Source organism: Miniopterus schreibersii (genome assembly GCF_964146895.1).
Source record: "Miniopterus schreibersii genome assembly, chromosome: 3".
NCBI classification, from domain to species: Eukaryota; Metazoa; Chordata; class Mammalia; order Chiroptera; family Miniopteridae; genus Miniopterus; species Miniopterus schreibersii.
In genome coordinates this window covers 55,337,089-55,356,920 of record NC_138103.1, presented here as the reverse complement: position 1 = coordinate 55,356,920, position 19,832 = coordinate 55,337,089, and the positions used below count along the sequence as shown (strand labels likewise).

General features: G+C 36.1%; 1 long non-coding RNA gene across 1 annotated transcript in view; it reads right to left on the bottom strand.

Annotated features, from left to right (window-relative positions):
• The window catches only part of LOC308554412, an 86,469-nt gene that overhangs the window by 40,836 nt on the left and 25,801 nt on the right, over positions 1-19,832 (bottom strand). The window contains exons 3-4 of the long non-coding RNA XR_013998407.1: positions 2,765-2,853; positions 304-412 (exon numbers count right to left, since the gene is read on the bottom strand). This is a non-coding gene — a long non-coding RNA (uncharacterized lncRNA). The remainder of the gene's footprint in view (positions 1-303; positions 413-2,764; positions 2,854-19,832) is intronic.

Below are 19,832 nucleotides of genomic sequence, written 5' to 3'. Positions count from 1 at the left end.
AATCAAGTGCAATATTTTAAACCCCATGTTTTAGCTTTATTCCTTCCTGAATCTCAAAGAAATTATTTTAAGGACATATACTAAGCCAGTCCTAATTCCAGGTGACATGACTCTTATTTTTCGTCTTTATAAACACCAGATGTAATCATTTTCACTAAAGATGAATCTAATTCTTTGATATGCTTCTTAATATTTACTATTTTGAATGTAAATTATATTTTTCTGAAGTACAGCCCATTCGATAATTAGTGTGGTTTATGTTTTTAATTTCAAAGAAGAGATCTTGTTTTTTCAAATAATTACCGTTTAACTCCTTTTCCTATGATTTGTTTTGTAATCTTCAGTGCATGTGATTCAACAGCATGGTCTTCTTTGATGCAAAGGCCCTGAAGGGTAAGGTCCTGCTGAGTCCCTGAGAAAGAGAAGAAAAACTGTGGGTAAAGAGCAGAGGAGCAGGGCAGTAAAGACCTGGGCCGAGCAGAAGAGGGCACCGGCCAACTGACCTTCTCCACCCCAGCTCCTGACACCCACTTACGGATGAAATCAAAACAGCAACCGAACAGAGTAGACAGGCTGCTTTTATTTGAAAAACAAAAATGTCTTGGAAAATGACTACATTTAAACTACTCAACATGAAAGAAATATAGGTTTATGACTTTACAATCAGCTGGTTTCAATAACACAAAAATCAAAACACAGTAATTCCTGAAAGAAAGAATTCTCACCAAGGCAAGTAATTCCTTTTGAAACTATATAACCTATTAAATCATTACTCTATCATTTTTAACTTAAAAAAAGGAAAAAAATCATCTGGGCAGAACTACTTGTTTCTCATCTCCTAAAGTTTTCTACTTTGTTTAACAAATCTGAGTTTCTTTTGGGTTGCCAGGACTGGAACAGATTTAAAGATTTGTTGTCAAATCATTGTGCAGGTCTCTATCTCACACCTAGGGTTCCATTATCACACAACAATGAGAACTCTCTTTCCACCAGCTTACGTAAATGCTTAAACATATCCCTCCCTGCATTTTTCACACTGCCCCACCCCCAGGTAGTATGTGATCTGCCACTTTACCCACAACTCCTGCATCCTAGTAGTAAGCACTTAGACTTCCAAAGTGATTAAAGTTGGAGGAAGTTCTTCAAACGTGCAATTTGTGTCTTTTAAAAAAATTAAACATTATAAAGTAGGAGAAGCAAAACAGAATTTGCAGTTAGTTCCTGTAATATATTAAACATCTGCAGTTTTGTCTCTCCATTGGGATGTGGGGTTGTGCTGAAGTCACATCCTGATAACATCTGCACATTACTGATAGCTCTCGCTTTATTCTTTATGGTCTGCTGATGAGAGATTCTTTAACATCCCTTCAGTCATCAAGACCCAGTTGGATTTCTTTGCTTGTGACAGACTTAAAGGTGGTCTCATTTACATTTGAGAAAATTTCACAATATAGGAAGATATTTTCAGTTTGATGTTTCATCCCTTCCTTTTTTTATCCAAATGCTACATTTAGCTTTTCAAATGAGTGTCGATCTCAAAATAGATTTTTCATGAAATATATTTTGTCTGATTTTTGAAACTATGTCTACAGCAGAGGATTTCCCCCCCCCAAAAAATTTTCAACACAAGATATATTCTACTTGCACAGCTCTAATAGCTTGTAGGTGATAGGTGGTTTGACATCCAGTAACACAGAAGGTACCCACTATTTCAAAGGTAAGGTATTGAGAGTATATGAGCTACTTCTGCTTTGCTAATGACCCCAATTACATTGGAGCTGAGTCAATAAACAATGTCATTAACATACGTAGAAAAAGTGTTTGTTTTACATTTTCAAGGCTTGGCAAGTCCCTCTCCTGTTCCAGGAAGGCTTTGAAATTGTAGAAGTTTTTAAAAGATAGAACCATGAAACGTAATACAGGGTATCTATGTAAAGAATTTTAGGATATCAGAAAGAATTATTGATATTGCTGAATACACCTTTATTGATGCAGCCAGCCAGTGTCTAACGGCAATATATAACTTTAAAGAGCCTGATTAGCCATAAATTTCAAAAGGCTTATTTGGTTTTCAGTATTAATTTTCTTGACCAAGTCAGTAGAAATTTTTCTTTCCCTACCTGGGATTCATAGAGTTGAAAAAGTTGAATAAGTTGTTTTACTGACATTCTTTTAAGAGATGCAATCGGAAATATTTGGAGACTTTTTTATATATCATTGATTTCTCATATAATTCTTTTGTGGTTAAAGGGCTTGCTCTATAAGATACCCTTCTGTTGTTTTTTGTTGAGACTTTTTGTCTATCCTATTGTCCACCTTTGTGAACTTCCTGTATATATACTTGAAAAGAATGTGTATTCTGCAGTTTTTGGTAGAGTGTTCTAAAATTTAGGCCAATAGTGTTGATCGTGCTGTTCAAATTTTCTATATCCTCACTGATATTTTTGTCCACCTATTCTATCAATTATTAAGCATGGAGTATTTAAAAATACCCAATTACCATTGTGGACTTGACTTTATCTCCTCTGTTTCATGGATTTTGAGCCTCCTTTATTAGGTAAATACACATTTAAGATATGTCTTCCTGATGAATTGACCCTTTTATCATTATGAAATGCCCACTTAGTTTCTGGCAATCCTCCTTATCTTGAGGTCTACTTTGTCTGATATTAATATAACCACACAGCTAGGAAACACAGATTTTATTTTTAAGTGTCTGGCTACTTTTGTGGGTCAAATATATAGAAAGAGTGCATTAGCTTACCTGTCACCTTGCATTCCCATAAAGCTCAACCGCAGGGGAGAGCTCCTCCTTTCTTGTGGGTAAGTTGCAACCTTCTGAAACAGGACAAACTAGGGACAGAGAAATTAAACCAAATAAAAAAATAAGTGAGGATGTGAACTAAATAAATCAGAATATAATCTTTACTACTTAGAAAGCTCATCTCTGTAATTTTTAGATTTTAATGTTTTCTGAAATTATGAACTCATTTATGAGCTGTTATGAGTTGAACAGTATCTCCCTAAAATTCATGTCCACCCAGAACCTCAGAAGGTGACCTTAGTTGGAAACAGAGCATATATATATATATAACCAAAAACACAATAGTATCTGATTTCCCCCATCACCTTAGATAACACTCTTCCTGCCTTTGAACTCACATGGAGATATATTTTTATGGATTTAAAAAATACATTATTATGTAGAGTTTATACATTCTTATAGTAATTCCACTTCAAGTTTGGTCAAAGATACATATTAAATACATTATTTTACATATGAAGTAGCCTTGATAAATGAAGAGGAGAAAGCATAAAATAATATTAGCAAATACATTAATAAAATGCAAGTCAATCTAGAGATCTCCTAACTTTGCAAGGGAAAAATCTCTTCAGAGTAGATTATCAATGTAATATCTACAAAATACATAAAACACAAATTCCAAAATTGCAGCTTAGCCCAGTTTCCCAGTCTCCAGAAAACTCTGGTTCTTTATGTGTAACAGATTTCCAGATACAACTTTGCCTTGTTATTTTTCAGTTATATCTAGAGAGAAATCAAAGGCAAGAGCAGATTAATATTGCTGCAGTGTTGATTCTCACTGTTCTCCCTGAATGATGAGAGAGCTGGCAGAGCCTACTGCCCAGTTTCCTTCCCAGTGCACTTTCTGTCACAGCGCTTATCAAATAAAGCTTATGCTTTAGTCACAAGTGTTTGTCTGTGTTAGGTATGCGGTCCACATGTCTTTCTCCTTGTAAACACTTGGATTAACTTCTGGATTTTGTTATCATGTGAATAATTGAGATCCCCTAATTCCAGAAGTTGCCAACTACTATAACCATTCCTGGACTTGATTTTGAGGTATTTGGCATACGCATTCTTTCAAGGATTCTTCCATTCTCAGAATTTACAGCCTACATTTGTGATTTTTCAAGACATTCTAAGTGTAAACCTCTAAAATTTGATTGGGGATTGGTAGTTCTGACCAAACCTACAGATGTTCTGGAAGATAAATTAAACACGTGATTTTTTTTTGTGAGAACATTTATATCATATGCTCTATCTTTTACTGTGATCTGTTGTGACTTACCCCAATCTAAATATCATTGTCTCCCTCTAGTTTGCTGGTGTCAAACAAAATACTCAAAGAATTTGATTGCAAATTCTCCATCTCTATTTACAAGAATCCTATTTGGCATTTTCTCTTTACCAGGTTTCCTGGACCCCTATAGTTCCCAACTCTTTTCCTACTTCTCTGATTCTATTACTGCATTTTCCTTTTCTCCTTACCCTAATATTAGGTTTCCTCTCAAAGTTCTTTCTAGGATGTTTTTTCTCTTTTATACTTTTTACAATGACTTCGAAAATAGTCCCTTACACATCATAGACATACAATAAAAATGTATTAAATACAAGATAGAAAATGAGGGCTGTGAGGAACACATGAAGTGTTAAATGAGAGGGAACAAAGGGAAAAGTTATTTCCAGCTAGAGAAAAAGAGAAAAAAAAATCAGACAGAATTTAAATTTTTAATTGATCTTGTGTTTTATAGAGAATTTGGGAATGCAGGGATGGGGAGAAAGAAATCCCAGACAAAGATACAGCATAAGAATATAGAAAGTATCCTGTAAACAGTAAGAATTTAGGTGTGAGTGGGGCAAATTATAACATGAAGTTGAGTGGAGAGAAATATTTGGAAGGTCCAGATCTAGATTCCTTACAGACAATCCCTGTAAAGTTCAGACTTTGTGCTCTTAATAATGGGAAATATTCCGAGTGTTTGAGTAGGAGTCCTGCATCCACACGTAGTCTGAAACTGTACGTGAGATGGCTTCATAGAATGAAAAAAAAGGACTGCTTAGGAAATCATCGCCCAGGCGAGGTGAATGATAGGCCGTGCTATCCTTGAGTCAGCCTTCACTGGCTTGTGAGAGCCAATTGCTAGGTTTTCAAGATCTTTGTGAGTCAGCTTTTACATACAATCATTATTAAAAATTAAATTATGTATGTTTATAGTTAAATGATTTATATTAAAAATAAAGGTAATAAATACTCAAAACTACTCACGTCATACTTATTTTACTATTACCTTTGCCTTTGAGGTTACATGTATCTATATGGTGCAAATAATATGAAATGATGTACTACTGCATGTCTCTTCTCAACTCAGTGTTTAGGGACATGATGGTAGCTTGAAATTAGTTATGATCGGGGTATTTACACTATAGCAATTAATAAATGCTACAATCGTGATGATTTATTGTTTTGATTGTCTACATTTAAGAAAATAATGGAGAAAATTATAATAATGTAAATTAATCTTAAAAGTGTATCATGTCTTTAGTTATTCCATTTTTAATAGCACAAAAATTCATAGACTATAATTCTAATAAAAGTTATCCAGAAGTTGTTCATGTCATTATTGAATAAGTGAAGTTCCAACATATGTCTTTACTTTCTCAGAAGGTTTATATCAGAACTTTAGTTGTCATCAGTTGCAACCATAAGTTGGTTGGCTATAGGTTCAAAAGTTTAGCAAATATCAACAAAAGCATTCTGTGAGATCAATTGGATCTATGGAATTTACAATAAAGAGCATAATGCATTTTATTATAATTTTAAAATTGGTGCTACATATGCTTTATATTGATAAAATGTATAATAAACACATGTATATTTTTGTGTGTGCATATATACATACACATTTTGGGGTGTGGGGTTGTCATATTACACACTGCTGGCAGCATCACCTCAGCAGTGGAAATGGGGAGGAAGGGATACTGTCAAAAAATATTTGAAGGTGATAATACAATGAAAACTAATTAAATGTGAGGGGATAAGTAGTGACTCAGAGATGTGTGAAGTTCTGAGGGTATTGATATATATAGTTCGGGGAAACATGAAACAGAGGTAGAAAACATTTCTGGGAAATGAGAGTTCCGTTTTTGACTGTCATATGAATTTGGGAGTCATCTGCACTGAGAATAGTGAAGGAAACTCAGACTTTCTGTTCTAATGAAACACAGTTAAGAGAGAAAGGCAGCAAATCCATGATTGTAGCAGAGTATGTAAAGGGCTATGGTAAAGGAATGTTCTTTATGTCAAGAAAGCCAAACAGAGAAAGAGGGGGAAAAACCATAAGAGACTGAGCAAATTCCATGTCCTGCCTCATGTCCTGAAGGAAGATGGTATGTTTGATGCATAGATATAGCCAGAGCGAAGAGTACATGGAGGAAAGAGCACACAGGGGAAAGAAATGAGGCATGGAGGCAAGGAAAAATCCTTCTACGGCAAAAGCTTGAACTTCATTTTGTAGGAAGTTGATAACTTTCAAAGGATTTTACGCAACTATCACTTTGACAGCACTGTGGACAATGGATTAAAGGGAGGAAAGTTTGGGAATAAGACCACACAAAAGTCTTTCAAAGCAATTTTGGAGAGAAATGCTAAAGCTTTGAACTCAGGTAGAGATAGAAAAGTAGAAACTTAGCTAAAATCATAATTAGTGACTGGATGTTTAAGTGAGAAGGGTCAAATGACCTCCAGGTTTATGTTTCGGTTCAATGGGTGGGTGGTAATGCCTTTTAAATAGCTAGCATACTTATATAATTGATCATACAAACCAGGACAGATTTGGGAGCTAAAGAGGATGCTAAAAATAATGGAAATCATAGAATTTTAAAATTATTTTGCATTGACTAATAAATTGTTTTCATATCATTGGTGGAACTATATAATAGCTCTACTCAATAATGAATTTCAAAAATAAAACGATTTCTAAAAAACTACCACTTCTATTTTGATGACTAGAATATATCAGCTTGTTTGCACATAGTTACGACTTATATGTGTACCATTACCAATTCTACATATATACCTGCTCCATAACTTCCTTAATTTGTTAAGAACAATGTTTTGACTATGATGCTGCATTACTCCACAATTTGTTTTCTTATGATCATTTCAAAACCATATTTTATCTTCAATGTTCCCCTTTTAAATGAATTTGCAATTGCATTTCCAATAATGTCATGCATTTTGTCATGATAAAATGAACCTACAAAAGCATTACTTGAATTCTGTAAATTGGATAAAAAAAAACTGAACCACTTTTGGAATTAAATTTCTATGTGAAATATCTGATAACATTGACATAAAATTGACATCATGAAAGTATTTTCTTGTACTAATGGGTCAGAGATCACTTCATTTTATATGCAAAAAAATCTTAGAATCAAAATAAATAAAATTAACTGAGATGAGCAATCATCTAATATAAATAAAAACTCATGTTTGAAAGAATAATATATAAATACACTGTCTACAAATCTAAGTGGTAAATGGTTTACTTTGGACCCAGCTTCCAAAAGGTATTTCTCAACTTTTGTAGTATATACTTATGTTGTTTTAGCAAATTTGTTATATTCTATTTACATGTAGAGTTATGTCTCTTGATGGTGGTGGGTGGTAAATGTCAGCAGATCTTTTATGCAACTTATACAGTTTACATCAAAATATCTTGAGATATAGAAAGCCAACAGTTATTTGTTCAACAAACATATACTTTAGTTTTTTCGATTTTGTTTTTGCTTAAGAAGGAATATGTTGCAAAATTTAGAAGTACTACCAAAAACAAAACAATTTAATAGTTATAAATTTGCAACATATAATAAATACCAAAATCATTCTAGCGAGAGTATTTACATTGCTCTTTATGTCTTCCATAGTAGGGCTGATTAGCTTTTATGTCCTGCCCTGTACACCTAACTTATAATTTCCCATGCTTCCCATTCACTCCACTGATTGATGTCTCCATGCATCTCACAGACCACTGTACATACTCTGACACAACTGATTAGTATACCTAATATCACCAGGGGCACTGGAGTGGAATACCCTTCCTACATGGACACCATGTGGATTTAGCTGTCCTTAGATGAAATAAGAGTTTAGGCACATTAAATATGGCTAATATTTTTGTCTTCCACAGAACAAGCCATGGTACCTTAATACATTATCTCTCATTAACAATAAGTGCTTATGCAATTAATTAATTGATGAATTAACTACTACCTATTTTCAATAATCCTATAATCCCAAGCGTAATGCTAGTGTTAGCTTCTAGGAACAAGGCACCTTGTGGCAAACAATGTTGCTTCCCCCAAACATTCTATCATGAGTCTAACCTACTTTAATCAGAGCCTCCTAGCTGGCTTACTTCAAGAACAAAATTATTTAAGCAGAGAAATTCTGAAAAGCAGATTGACATCAAACTTGTTTGCAGGTTGCAAAGTAGGCATTTCAAGCCTGTGTCTCTGCTAGTTTCCTACAGGAAAGCCATTTTCCGTTTCTTGATATATTACTTTATTTCTAGCCATCTTTGAGGACAGCTTTGTACCACTCATTTTTACCCTGCTTATTGAACATTTACATCATCTGAAAACATGTCATGCTGGGAACTTTTAAAACAGAGATAATAATATCTATCTGGTCATCCATTTTCTGCTGCAAAATACTCCCTCCAAACCAAAGTCCTGAGGCAAACAGTGACATGAACGCAAAAACTTACAGAAGAAACTATAAAGTGTAGTTCTTCCTGTTATACTTAACACAGGACAACAATGGTTTCCAAGAGCATTCATGGGATCAAATTGCCTAGTTTAGAATCCTGGTGCTGTCAGGCTCTGTCTCTAGACTTTTGGAATTTAGTAAACTTTCTACCCCTTGATCCTCAAATTTGTCTCCTATGGCTACTGGGAAGATTAAATAATGTAATCCAAGTAGCTTTTTTTAGCACAATACTTTGTTCAAAAAATGTTAGCTATTATTATTTTTATTACTATAGAATTTGTTTGCCCTAAGATTAAGTAAATAGAAAATCAAATAATAATGTGTAAAGGTATCTATTCCAAGAGCAGCTGCAAGATCCTCAGACATGGTAACCACAGGCACCCTCAGACTTCACACAACACAGGACTCCCCTTCACATCTCTGCATTCAGGTTTTAAATGCAAACTGAAGATGTCTATTGTCCCTTTTCTACAGAATTTGTGGGTGATATTTTGTTCTTCAAACATAATCACATCACTGGCTAGTCATCTATAGATATGTCCTTTGAATCCCATGTCCTAAGAGTGGAAATGAATTGGAACTGAATTTCACATGCAATCTGGTGATGAGAAGGTGAATGAATCCATAAAGTTTTTTCATTGTCTTCTAGATTCCCAACCTTCCATTTATGTTCCTCTTTCCTCATCTCAATGGTAATTCCACCCACATATGCAGGAGCATTGATTTTTTAAGTTACTTTCTACTATCTCCCCCCACCCCCAGCCCCCACACACTCATCAAAAAAGAAAGAGATCTAATATCTGCCATTTATAGATGTTAACTGATTGATTGACTGATGGCACTTGAGTGTGAATGAGTTTCTGTAAATGCCTAACTATAGTCAGGCCTGTGTATTTTGAGCCTTTTGTCTCTAATTATAGAATGAAAAACTGTATCCCTGTTAAAGCAATTTCAGGCATCTGAGAGAAGAAAGGCAAGAATGGTTCTGAGAGGTAAGGCTCACACTAAAGGTAAATCTGCTTGACTCCTTTTTGGATAATTGTAAGCATGTTTAGAAGGGACAAAAGGCCTCTCCTTGAAATAGCCTCTTAATCACTTAAGGAGAATGGGTTCATACTGGGCTGTTAGAGACCCATTCCTCAGTGCCTGGTTGCTACTGCTTCCTGACCTCTGCGCTGGCCTGGTGCCGTGCCACCCAGGACAACTGTGCTTGTTGGGGTCTCTTTACAGAAGCTTCACTTGATTCCAGATCAGGTCAGACAATGGGACTGAAAGGCAAGCCCACTAAACTAGAGTAGGTGGTCAAATGAAGGAGCTGGAGGGAGACTATGGTGTGAGTTAAGACCAGCAGTCAGATTCATGACTGTGCTCAAAGATGCTAAGTGGAGATGCCAGCTCTCTGAATTAATAAGATGCTCAAGGAGCCTGGAGCAGACATCAGGAAGAAATCCAGGTCATCAGCAAGAGAAAGTGAAGACATAATCTTCAAGATACGGGTCCCAGGCAAAGTTGTGGTATTTGAGAACACAGAATAAAAGTGTTGATTTGGAAACCAAGACTAGATGAATCATTGAGATTGTACTCCATGGCAACAGCTGACACCTTGGGCTGAGGCAGGAAGGTTCTGTACTCTGTGCTTTAGAGAATTCTTTGGGGGTCCTCCTCCAGCCATGTTTCTTCACAGGGAACAAGGAGTATCTATCCTAAGGAGGCTCGTCCATCTGGAGCTTGTGCCCATCCTTCTAGACTCCACTCAAATGACCCTGAGCTTGTTTCTGGGGCCTAAACAGGACCTTTCCCTGTTGACAGCACCACATGTGTGGGCACCATTAGTGCTGAGCTGAGGCTATGAAGTGACTGTTGGGGAAAGTGGAAAGATAGAGCTATAATTTGGACAAGTAGTTCTAATATCTACTCACATGCACAGAAGGTTCCTCAAGGTTCAGAATGAAGCTGGAACTGGGAAGTGAAGGGTGAATGGCCAAGGGGATTTCATTTGTGTTCTTGGGCCTGGTGTTCCTTAAACGTCTCTGACCAAAGGAAAAAAGTGACCCAAAAGCTTCAGATCTTCTTGAACATCCAGGTAAGAATTAAGATGTTACAGAACACAAGGTTAGTGGACTCCAAAGGTAAAGAATCAATAAATCATGTGCTTACTCTTCCTTTCATACCTCCAGCATCAATCTCCTACTCCTCTTCTAAACATAGCCCTTTCTCAAAAGAATTACCAGAATTTTCTAATATACAGGGTTTTACTTGTTTAATTAGTGCTTCATATTTTTGAAAATCTCCAGTTTGGGGATTGCAAAAGCAAATACCCTGGGGCCCAGGAGTATATACCCTGGGGAAGAGTCTGTGGTAACTTCAGGGTACAGGAATCACCCAATGGCATTTACATTGAAGAAAAAACTTTTTAAGTGAATTGGAAGAACTTAGGCCCACTAGTTTGCCATCTTTAAATAAAACTTTCTTCCCTTCTTGACTTCTTAGAATATATCCCTATGCTTTCTTTGGTATTTCTGGAAATGAAGTTTCTGTCCAAAAAAAAGTGTTATTAGAACATATATTTTTATTAATTTGCCTAATGTAGTATTTGTGTTTGTAGTTTGCTTTGCTTCTCATTACTAAACATAGTAGAAGATATATGTTTAATATTAATGTTGTTCATAATCTTATATCAATCTGTGAGATACTACATTATATATGTCCTAGAATTTGTCTGGTTAAAACACACAAACACACACACACATCCTTGCTTTGATATAAGTGGGTTTTTCCACAAGTACATAAACATTTTAAAATTACACAAGAGATGCTTAATATATAAGATTGGTCACTTAACAAGTTGATTCTTAGAGCCCTGCCAGGCGTGGCTCAGCAGTTGAGCATCAACCTAGGATCCAGGCAATCGAGGTTCAATTCCCGGTCAGGGCGTGCAGGAGGCAGCTGATCATTGACTCTCTCATCATTGATGACTCCATCTCTCTCTCTCCTTTCCTCTCTCTGAAATCAATAAAGATATATTAAAAAAAACAACAAGTTGATTCTTAGAGAAAAAATGAAGAATACAATTATTAAATAATAAACCCAAAATTTAAACAACCAAAAAAGAATAAATACCATGAAATTAGTGTTGCCAATTTCAAATTAGTCACTTTAGGAAGACACATTTATTTCACTGCTCAGAATATTTTTGGAAGTCTTCTTTTGGAAATTTTGGTTACCTTTGGTACAAATCCTTTGCAATATCTGAAGTGATGGTAAATCTTCATCAGTTGAGGTCAGATTTTATTTTTAGAGAGAGCAAAAAGCCAATTAAAGCCAAGGCTGCTGAATGAGATAAGTGATCAAGCTGAGTCATTTCACTTCTGATCAAAATCAAAGCATGCTTACAAATCCTAGGATGGTGTGTTTATGTGGCTTTATACATTTCTCCTGGCATTGAAGACAGTTTTAGATAAAAGTTAAAAATATGTTCTGAGTATCATTAGAATATTTGATTAGCTTCCTAAGATAATGATTTTGAAGAAAAATTAAATTTGGGTGTATAGCTTTTAATATACTTCTTTTAAAAAGTAGAAAAAGTTTTTATTCCCATCAAAATGAATTCTAGATGAATTAAAAATGTTCTTTTTAAGTTAAATTATAAAATTTTAGAAGAAATTACAGGTGAGTAGCTGACATCATAACAAAGTGAGAACCTTTAAAGAACATAATGATATAATCGATGGTTAAAAAAATAATATATCAGAAAAAATGCACTTAGAATATTAAAAGAAACCAAATGGAATAGAGAGGTTTAACAAATCCACATATTTTTTTAAGTAAAAAACAGCTTAAATTCTTATACTCAGTGAAAGTATAAAAAAACACCCTCCTAGGCTATGGGAGTATAAACTGTCAGGACTTTCCTCTAGGGCAAATCGGTGGTGATATGTAAGAAATGACTGAAAAACATGTTATACTTTTTGACCTAGTAAGTTAATTCATAAGGATGCATTTTAAGAAAATTATTATAAATGTGTAGAAAGATTTATATCCAAGTAAGCTCTTTGTCCTAGTGAAAGAGAAGAAAATAATCTGATGTCCAACTATAGAGGATTAAATTAGTAAACTTTGGTTATTTCCATATAATAGAATAATTAATGACAGGAAAAGTTGCTAATATACAGGTTTTCAAACAATAGCACAACTACAACCATTTTACTTCTTTAGACAGACAGACTAATCTATTTTCAAATATTCTTAATTCAATCATTTAACAAGGAACAGACGTGTGTGTGTGTGTGTGTGTGTGTGTGTGTGTGTGTGTGTCCTATAAATTTCTACTTTTGAAAAGCTCCCATGCTGGCTATGCTGCACTCTCTCTTATTTCTGGATACAGTGTAACTTCTGGTCCTGGAAGTTTCCTCAAGATGCCATAGACTTTAATCCACCTTAGAGTGGGGGCAGGAACCTCCGATGCCGCCCCCACAGAGCTGCCTTCTCTGGTGGGCACATTGTACTGCTTTACTTTTTTATCCTGAGAAAAGAGGTTTCTACTTTCGGAGACATTCAGAGTAGGTGATTTAAAGCTTGTGATTATCACTCCAAGACTGTGACTGTTTTTAATGACAATGTAAATCACAGAGAACAGCGCTGCCCAATCAACTGATATCTTTTCTATACCAGATGACCGCTTAAAACCTATCTTTCTGCAGATCTTTGCACCCTCTCACATGTGTTTTCCTTTAGTTAAAGCTACGAATATGATTTTGATTATTCGTTTATTTTAGTGTGTTAAAGCTTGAGCTCCTTCGTCATATTTCAGTTTTGTTTAACAGTTTATAGGGGTTAAAATATCTTCAATGAAATAACCAAGCCTACATCCAACTATATAACAGAGGATATTTTCTCAGTACTTGAGAAGCAAATACCCAAAAGGGGACCTTTTAGGAATGATGGTAATGTCTCAATTGGAACAAAAGGATTTTTTAAGTTAAAAAGTGGTTATTGAGAAAAAGATGATACTGGAAAATTGGAGATTTTTTAAAGTTCAATTAAAAATCACATCTTTATATGGCTTTTCAAAAATATTGATAAAATAATGTTAATCATCAGGTCTATATTGTCAACTAAAGAGGAAGTAAAATACATTCCATGTTTGACTTAGCATAAAGCTCTAGAAAATTAAAGAATTTTTTAAAAATTTTGTTAATATGAATAATGTTCTATCTAAACTATAAGTGTAATACAGTTATATTTCTCACTTTGTCATAAGGTAATTTCAGAAGAGCAGTGTAGACAGCTGTTAAAATCATGGACTGCAGAGTCACTCATAACCCATCTGAGCTGTGGTCCTGCCACCCACTACCTGTGTTTCTTTGGGCAAACTTCTATTTCCTGCTGGGTACAAAAGGCATAATAATGCATATCTTGAAAGTTCATTAAAAGATAAATGAAATATTATATAAAGCACTTTGTAGAGTTCTTGGCTCATAATAAACACTAAATAAGCGGTAGTTGTCATTACTACTAATAATACTCGTTTTAACACTCACTAAATATCACATTGGTCTCTGAATCGTCCCCTCCCTCGGCTCTGCTGCCCTTCAAAGTTCACTTCCATTTCAACATTCTCCAAATGACTTTTCTGATTTGTGTTGATCTCTAATTGCTTAGTGAATGATTCTTATCCCTCAACCCAAATGAATTGTGAGTTCCTAGAAATCAGGATAATGCCTTTTATTATTTCTGAATTCCTAAAAGTTTATTTATTATATCCCTATTCTTGCTATCTATTTTATATAATAAATCACAAAATTTTGTAGTTTAAAACAAGCACCACCTTATGTCTCATGATTTTTATGGGTAAGGAATTTGGACAGGGCTTGGGCATGTGATTCTTCTATATTATGGGGTACTGACAGACTCACTTAGTGGTAGATGGGCTGAGTGTGGGAGATAAAGATGACTTTACTCACATTCTGTTGCCTTGGCAGGGATGGTGCGAAGATTAGGTTTAGCTGGGACTAAACCTAAACAGGAGTGCTAATGCCTACAAACGGAGTATGCATGCTGTCTCCCTAGCGTGGTGGCCTCCTGGTAATTGTTGAGCTTCTTATATGTCAGCTCAGGTCACTAAGTACATAGCCTTATATGACTAAGAAGTCTTGTAGCACCATCATTATTCATTGAAGCAGTCACAAGCCCACTCATATTCATGGGGAAGGGGACACAGATCCCACCTTTTGGTGGAAGGAATGTCAAAGAATTTACAGCCATGGTTTAAAATTGTCACAATCTCCTATGATACAAAGGTCCTTTGAGAGTAGAGACTATGTTTTGGTCATATTTATTTCACCAACAATGTTTTGCAGATAAAGACATATTTTAAAAAGTAAATTTTTAAAAGAACCATAAGGCATAAACTTTTTAAAAAAATGATTATAAACTTAGCCTTTGTTCATATTCTCTGTAACTAGGAAAAATAAAACTAATTATTTGGAAGTTTTTTTTTAATACAAGAGTCTAACCTTTACTGAATTTTAGTACCATGAAACCAGTGGCCATATTAAACATTCTCTTATTACTGACTCCTAAGCCTTGTTAGTTTCTGTCTCAATTTATTTTCTTTTTTTAATTTTCACATGCATGTGTGTGTGATTTAAAGTCAGAAGATACGATGTTTTTTTCCAATAATTCTATGTAAGGCACTTCTTTACTTCAGAGACAATTTTTTTTCTTTTTAATAATAATGTTACATTAGACAATATTTAAAGTTTAATAAGTCTCTAAAATTCTGCAACTGTGGGTTAACTATTCTTATAATAATAACAGGAGAGAGGCAGAGAGGCATGGAGTGGTAGAAAGAATGCTGGTATCAAACACAAATGGAACATGGATTTTTGTTCCAGATCTGCCACCTTCTAGCAGTGTAACTTTGAGGATAATAAATAGTTCTTGATGTTGTGGTAAACCCAATGAGATAATATATATGCAAAACCTTCAGAAACTATAAAGAGTTGTATATAATACTTGAGAAAACATTTCTCTGTCTTCGTTAGGGGGTAGAATGGAAGGTCATATAGGGTTTTAGATAGGATCTGTCATTATATTAAGCACAAGTTTGGGGCATTTCTGTGAACAGACACCTAGGCTGGAATATCTCCAGCTCCAGAACCTGCAACTAAATATCACCCACTTTCCTTGGAGGCTGCATTTCTAATCATTGAAAACATGATAATTCAGCCACTGAGCCAGTATAGAGAAGTTATTCATTACTGAGTTCAACCCAAGGTCAAAAACATCAAACCCCAACCATTAAGCAAAATGGTGACAGCCACGGTAGTGATGACCCAGAGTGAATATATTGCTCATGGGAAACGAGGTCAGGAATACAGCAGGCCTGAAAAAGGTTGCCGAGTCAGAGTCAGGAACAACCAGCCCGTGGTTCAGAGATGCATGTGAAACAGCACGTTCCAGATGGAGTGAAGGAGGACAGCCTGGGAGAGGCCAGCCACCAACAAGCAGGCACTGCAATGGAAATCCTCCCTGACAGCCTTTACAAATTTTGTTTCTGTGCTTCAAAACTCCTTCTTCCTCTCAGCCTAGGCCTCCTTGCCTTGGCAAACTTGGGGAAGACATGGTAAAAGATATATTTTCTCTTTCCTGCTGAAAAAGGGCAGTTTGCTTTTGCTTCCCCAACTCAGAGAAGAGACTAGGCTCAGTTCTTGAAATCCACCTGCTCAGTCAGCCCCAGCCCCACTGCTTCTTTAGGCATGTTGTACTTTAACATTCCCAGTAGAAGGATGCTGAATCTGGTGGGTTTAAGGACTGTAGAATTTTTTTAGAAGTTAGTACCTGTGTTCTCAGCAATGAGAATTGTTTCCTAACTTAATTTCTTTGTCTTGGCTTAACGAAAAATAGCACTTGTATCCAGGCAACATATAAAATGCACAGTTCTGTATCTAGTGCCTAGATATGAATGGAACTGAAACGATTTACTTGTGGGGCTATAATGTGTGATAATGTATAGAAATATAGAAAGGAGTGGCTGACTCCTGTATTGTATTCTCTACAGAGCTGACTCTAGAAATGCCCACCCAGGTATGGAAGTCAAGAAAGGGTCATGCTCCGCCTTGCCTTTGTTTGAGACACCTTCTTGAAGCCCAGTTCTTGGCCTGCCACAGCCGAAGACTCTCATACAGCTCTGAGTGTCTGGGAAATGACTGTTTCATTAAGGCCCCTGAACCCTATCATGTTACACTTCAGAAGTAGTGACCAGCTTACTTTAAAACAAAGAAGCTTTGACCTTTCTCCCCTTCTGAAACCAAAAACAGATGAAGTTAAAGTGACTCATTTCCGGCTTTAAATATGCTCGAAGAAAAAATTTTCAAGTCCTTTTCAGCCTTAGGGTTTTATTTTGTTTTGTTCTTGGTTGTTTTTTTGCCTTATTTTTATTTGGTATTTTTACATAAGTATCTCATTACCTTCTTGTCAAGGTCAACATGTTTATTACTTATATTCATAGTGCAGCTTTACTTTTTTTCTCCTCTCTCTCTCTCTTAATCTGCGTTGTTTATAACCATGACCCTTGATATTCCAAGTCTTAAAACAGCTTGGCTTTCAGCAGCTAAATCTGACAAGGTCAGCACTTTTCTGTTTATTCTGAGAATACTACTTACCCTCTGGGGTTTTTTAAAGCAATTCTGTAAAACATCACTTGGAAAAAGTTTGTAGCATTCACAGAGTCTTCCATAAAGTTAGGTCACAATAAATGACAACTTCTTGCTCTGATTTTTGAACTCTGGGACAATCATCACTACCTGAGTATTTGGTGTGCCTAAGCAGCTGCAGTAACCAAAAATTTTATAATAAAGTTATACATTTAAAATAGTCTAAATGATTTAAAAATAATTAATTTCACATCCATCGGATACCCTGCTAACTTGAATCAAAAACTAATCGAATAATTCTTATGTTTTGCCCTTCAGAAAATATTTTCATTAGAAATTGCTTAATGCATTTTCGTAGTCAAACCATAGAAAAAAATCTAATTTTGATCAGAACATATATTGTGAGGTAGTTGGGGATCGTAACTTGTGCTTAAGGGGACAGAAGCTGTTTCTGAACTGGGGAAATTGAGAATGTTATTTGAAAAGAGACTAACGAATTTGTCAATGGTTCAAAGACAATCCACCAGGCCTGGGTACAGTTTTATGTTCACTGGAGCTACTGCAAATGCTTCTGCTTCAGTAGGAACACATCAGATCCTAACAGCCCTTGGGACCAGGCTGAAAGCAAAACTTTCTGGCTGTGAAGTTTCAGTACAGAGCATGTCTCCATGACACGCAGACTTCCCCTCCAATGAGCCTGAGGGTGAAGCCAAAGCACGGAACACCTTCAAATCTCAATAAGAAGAATTGTATTCACTGGACTGTGAGAAGAAAACATTTAACTCTAGCAAATCCACTGCTTGTTCAGAAAGCAGTGCACTAACAAACAGATGTCTTTTTGGTGGTAGATGAGCGTTGGGGGGTGGGGGAGGACACCCATGTCATTGGGAATGTTTTGTGGTTTCTTCAAGAAGAGTAGGGATTCTTGAATCTCTGGCTCAGGAGAATCAAGCAGCAGGTGATGCCTGGGAGGGTAAACACTGCTAAGTCTGCATTTATTTCTTTAGCTCTAACTGTACATTAATTCAATAAGATGGTCTAATAAAATAATGCATTTTTCAAAATGCTTAGCTGGCATTTCGGGAGGGGTGGGCATTTTTATTATTTACCAAGGAATGCATCTTGGAACTGGTGAAGGAAGCTCTCGCTGTAGGCTGCTCTGGCCTCCAGGGGTCACCCTTCCCTTTAATGACTACAACAATAGTCTGAGACCCCACCCTGAAGGACTCTGGTCTTTTAGCAATTTCTTGTGCCCTAGTAACTCCGAGAATCTCAGAGATTGCTTTTATGTTCAAGAATGTGTGCTGGTTGTCACTTTCTGCCTCAGACAGCCATCTGTCTCTGACTGCTGCCACACCCTCTGCCAGCAACCTCTTGTTGCCGGAGTCTGACTTCCCTAAAGCCATTTCTGCCCCCCTCTTGCCATTTAGTGCTAAATGTAGACGCGGGTTTATCTTGTTTTCCCTACAGCACAGTCAATAACAGGATGACACAGTTAACAAAACTTTACTGAAGGCTTAGGGATAGCAGAGGGAAAGAAAGCACAAGGAAAAAATAGAAAGAAAAAATAGAAATATAGGACAGGATACTTGATTTGCCTGACTCCTCCCCCCCCTGCCGAATGTGTACACTTTCATAGGCATTCCCTACTAAATGTCTCTCTTTACACACACACACACACACACACACACACACACACACACACACACACCACCCTTCTTACTTTATGTCCCACTGGCTAGCTTAGTTCTCTCTCATCTGAAATCAAGACCCACAAATCCTTTGTGACTTCTACAGAGGGGAAAATTTGTTTTCCTAATAGGAAACCCGATATGAGATGCAAAGAATATAGCCCTTTATATTATCATATTTGCCCACTTCTCTCTCCAATGCCTCACACTTTCTCATTTAGAATAAAATCTTTGATTTTTCTTATTTTAATCAAGATGAGAGAGGGGATAAGCTGTGATTTAAAAAGCAGGCTGTTTCTGTATTCCAGTCATTCATTTTTAAACAAATATTAACATCCGCCTGGGTACCCTGTTCCACTGGAAAGTTAATGACTAAAATGAAGCACCTAGGGTGTCCTGAGATCACACAGAATGAAAAGAAGTAAGTGATAGGCAGAGACATGAGTTTAAAAGGCTAAGGCAGGCAAGAACTAGATTGTGGAGGCTGGCAGCTTAGTCAGTTCAGACCCTAGACAGTGTAGCCTGAAGAACTGTTAGGAATTAGAAAGATGGTGACACTTCTGGGGGAAAAGCAAAGACTAAAGGGATTGTGTATGGAGAGGCAGGAGATGGAAAAGAAAACTGCAAAACTGATCTCAAACTAGGATTTTTAATATACTGTATCTCAGTGAAATGGATTTCCTTGATTAGACAAAATCATGATGACTAACTCTGGTTTAGCCAGGGACAAAGACCAGAGACATGAAATAAAATTTCTCTGACAATTTCTCTGAGGTCTGACATTGTGCCTTCATGTGTCCTATTGCCCAGGAACTTCAATCAGACACTTAGGGAGGGCAATCATTTGGTGTCCCAGCAAACCAGTGGAGTTAAAATATTTGTTCACATTTATTCAAAGCTGGACCTTATGA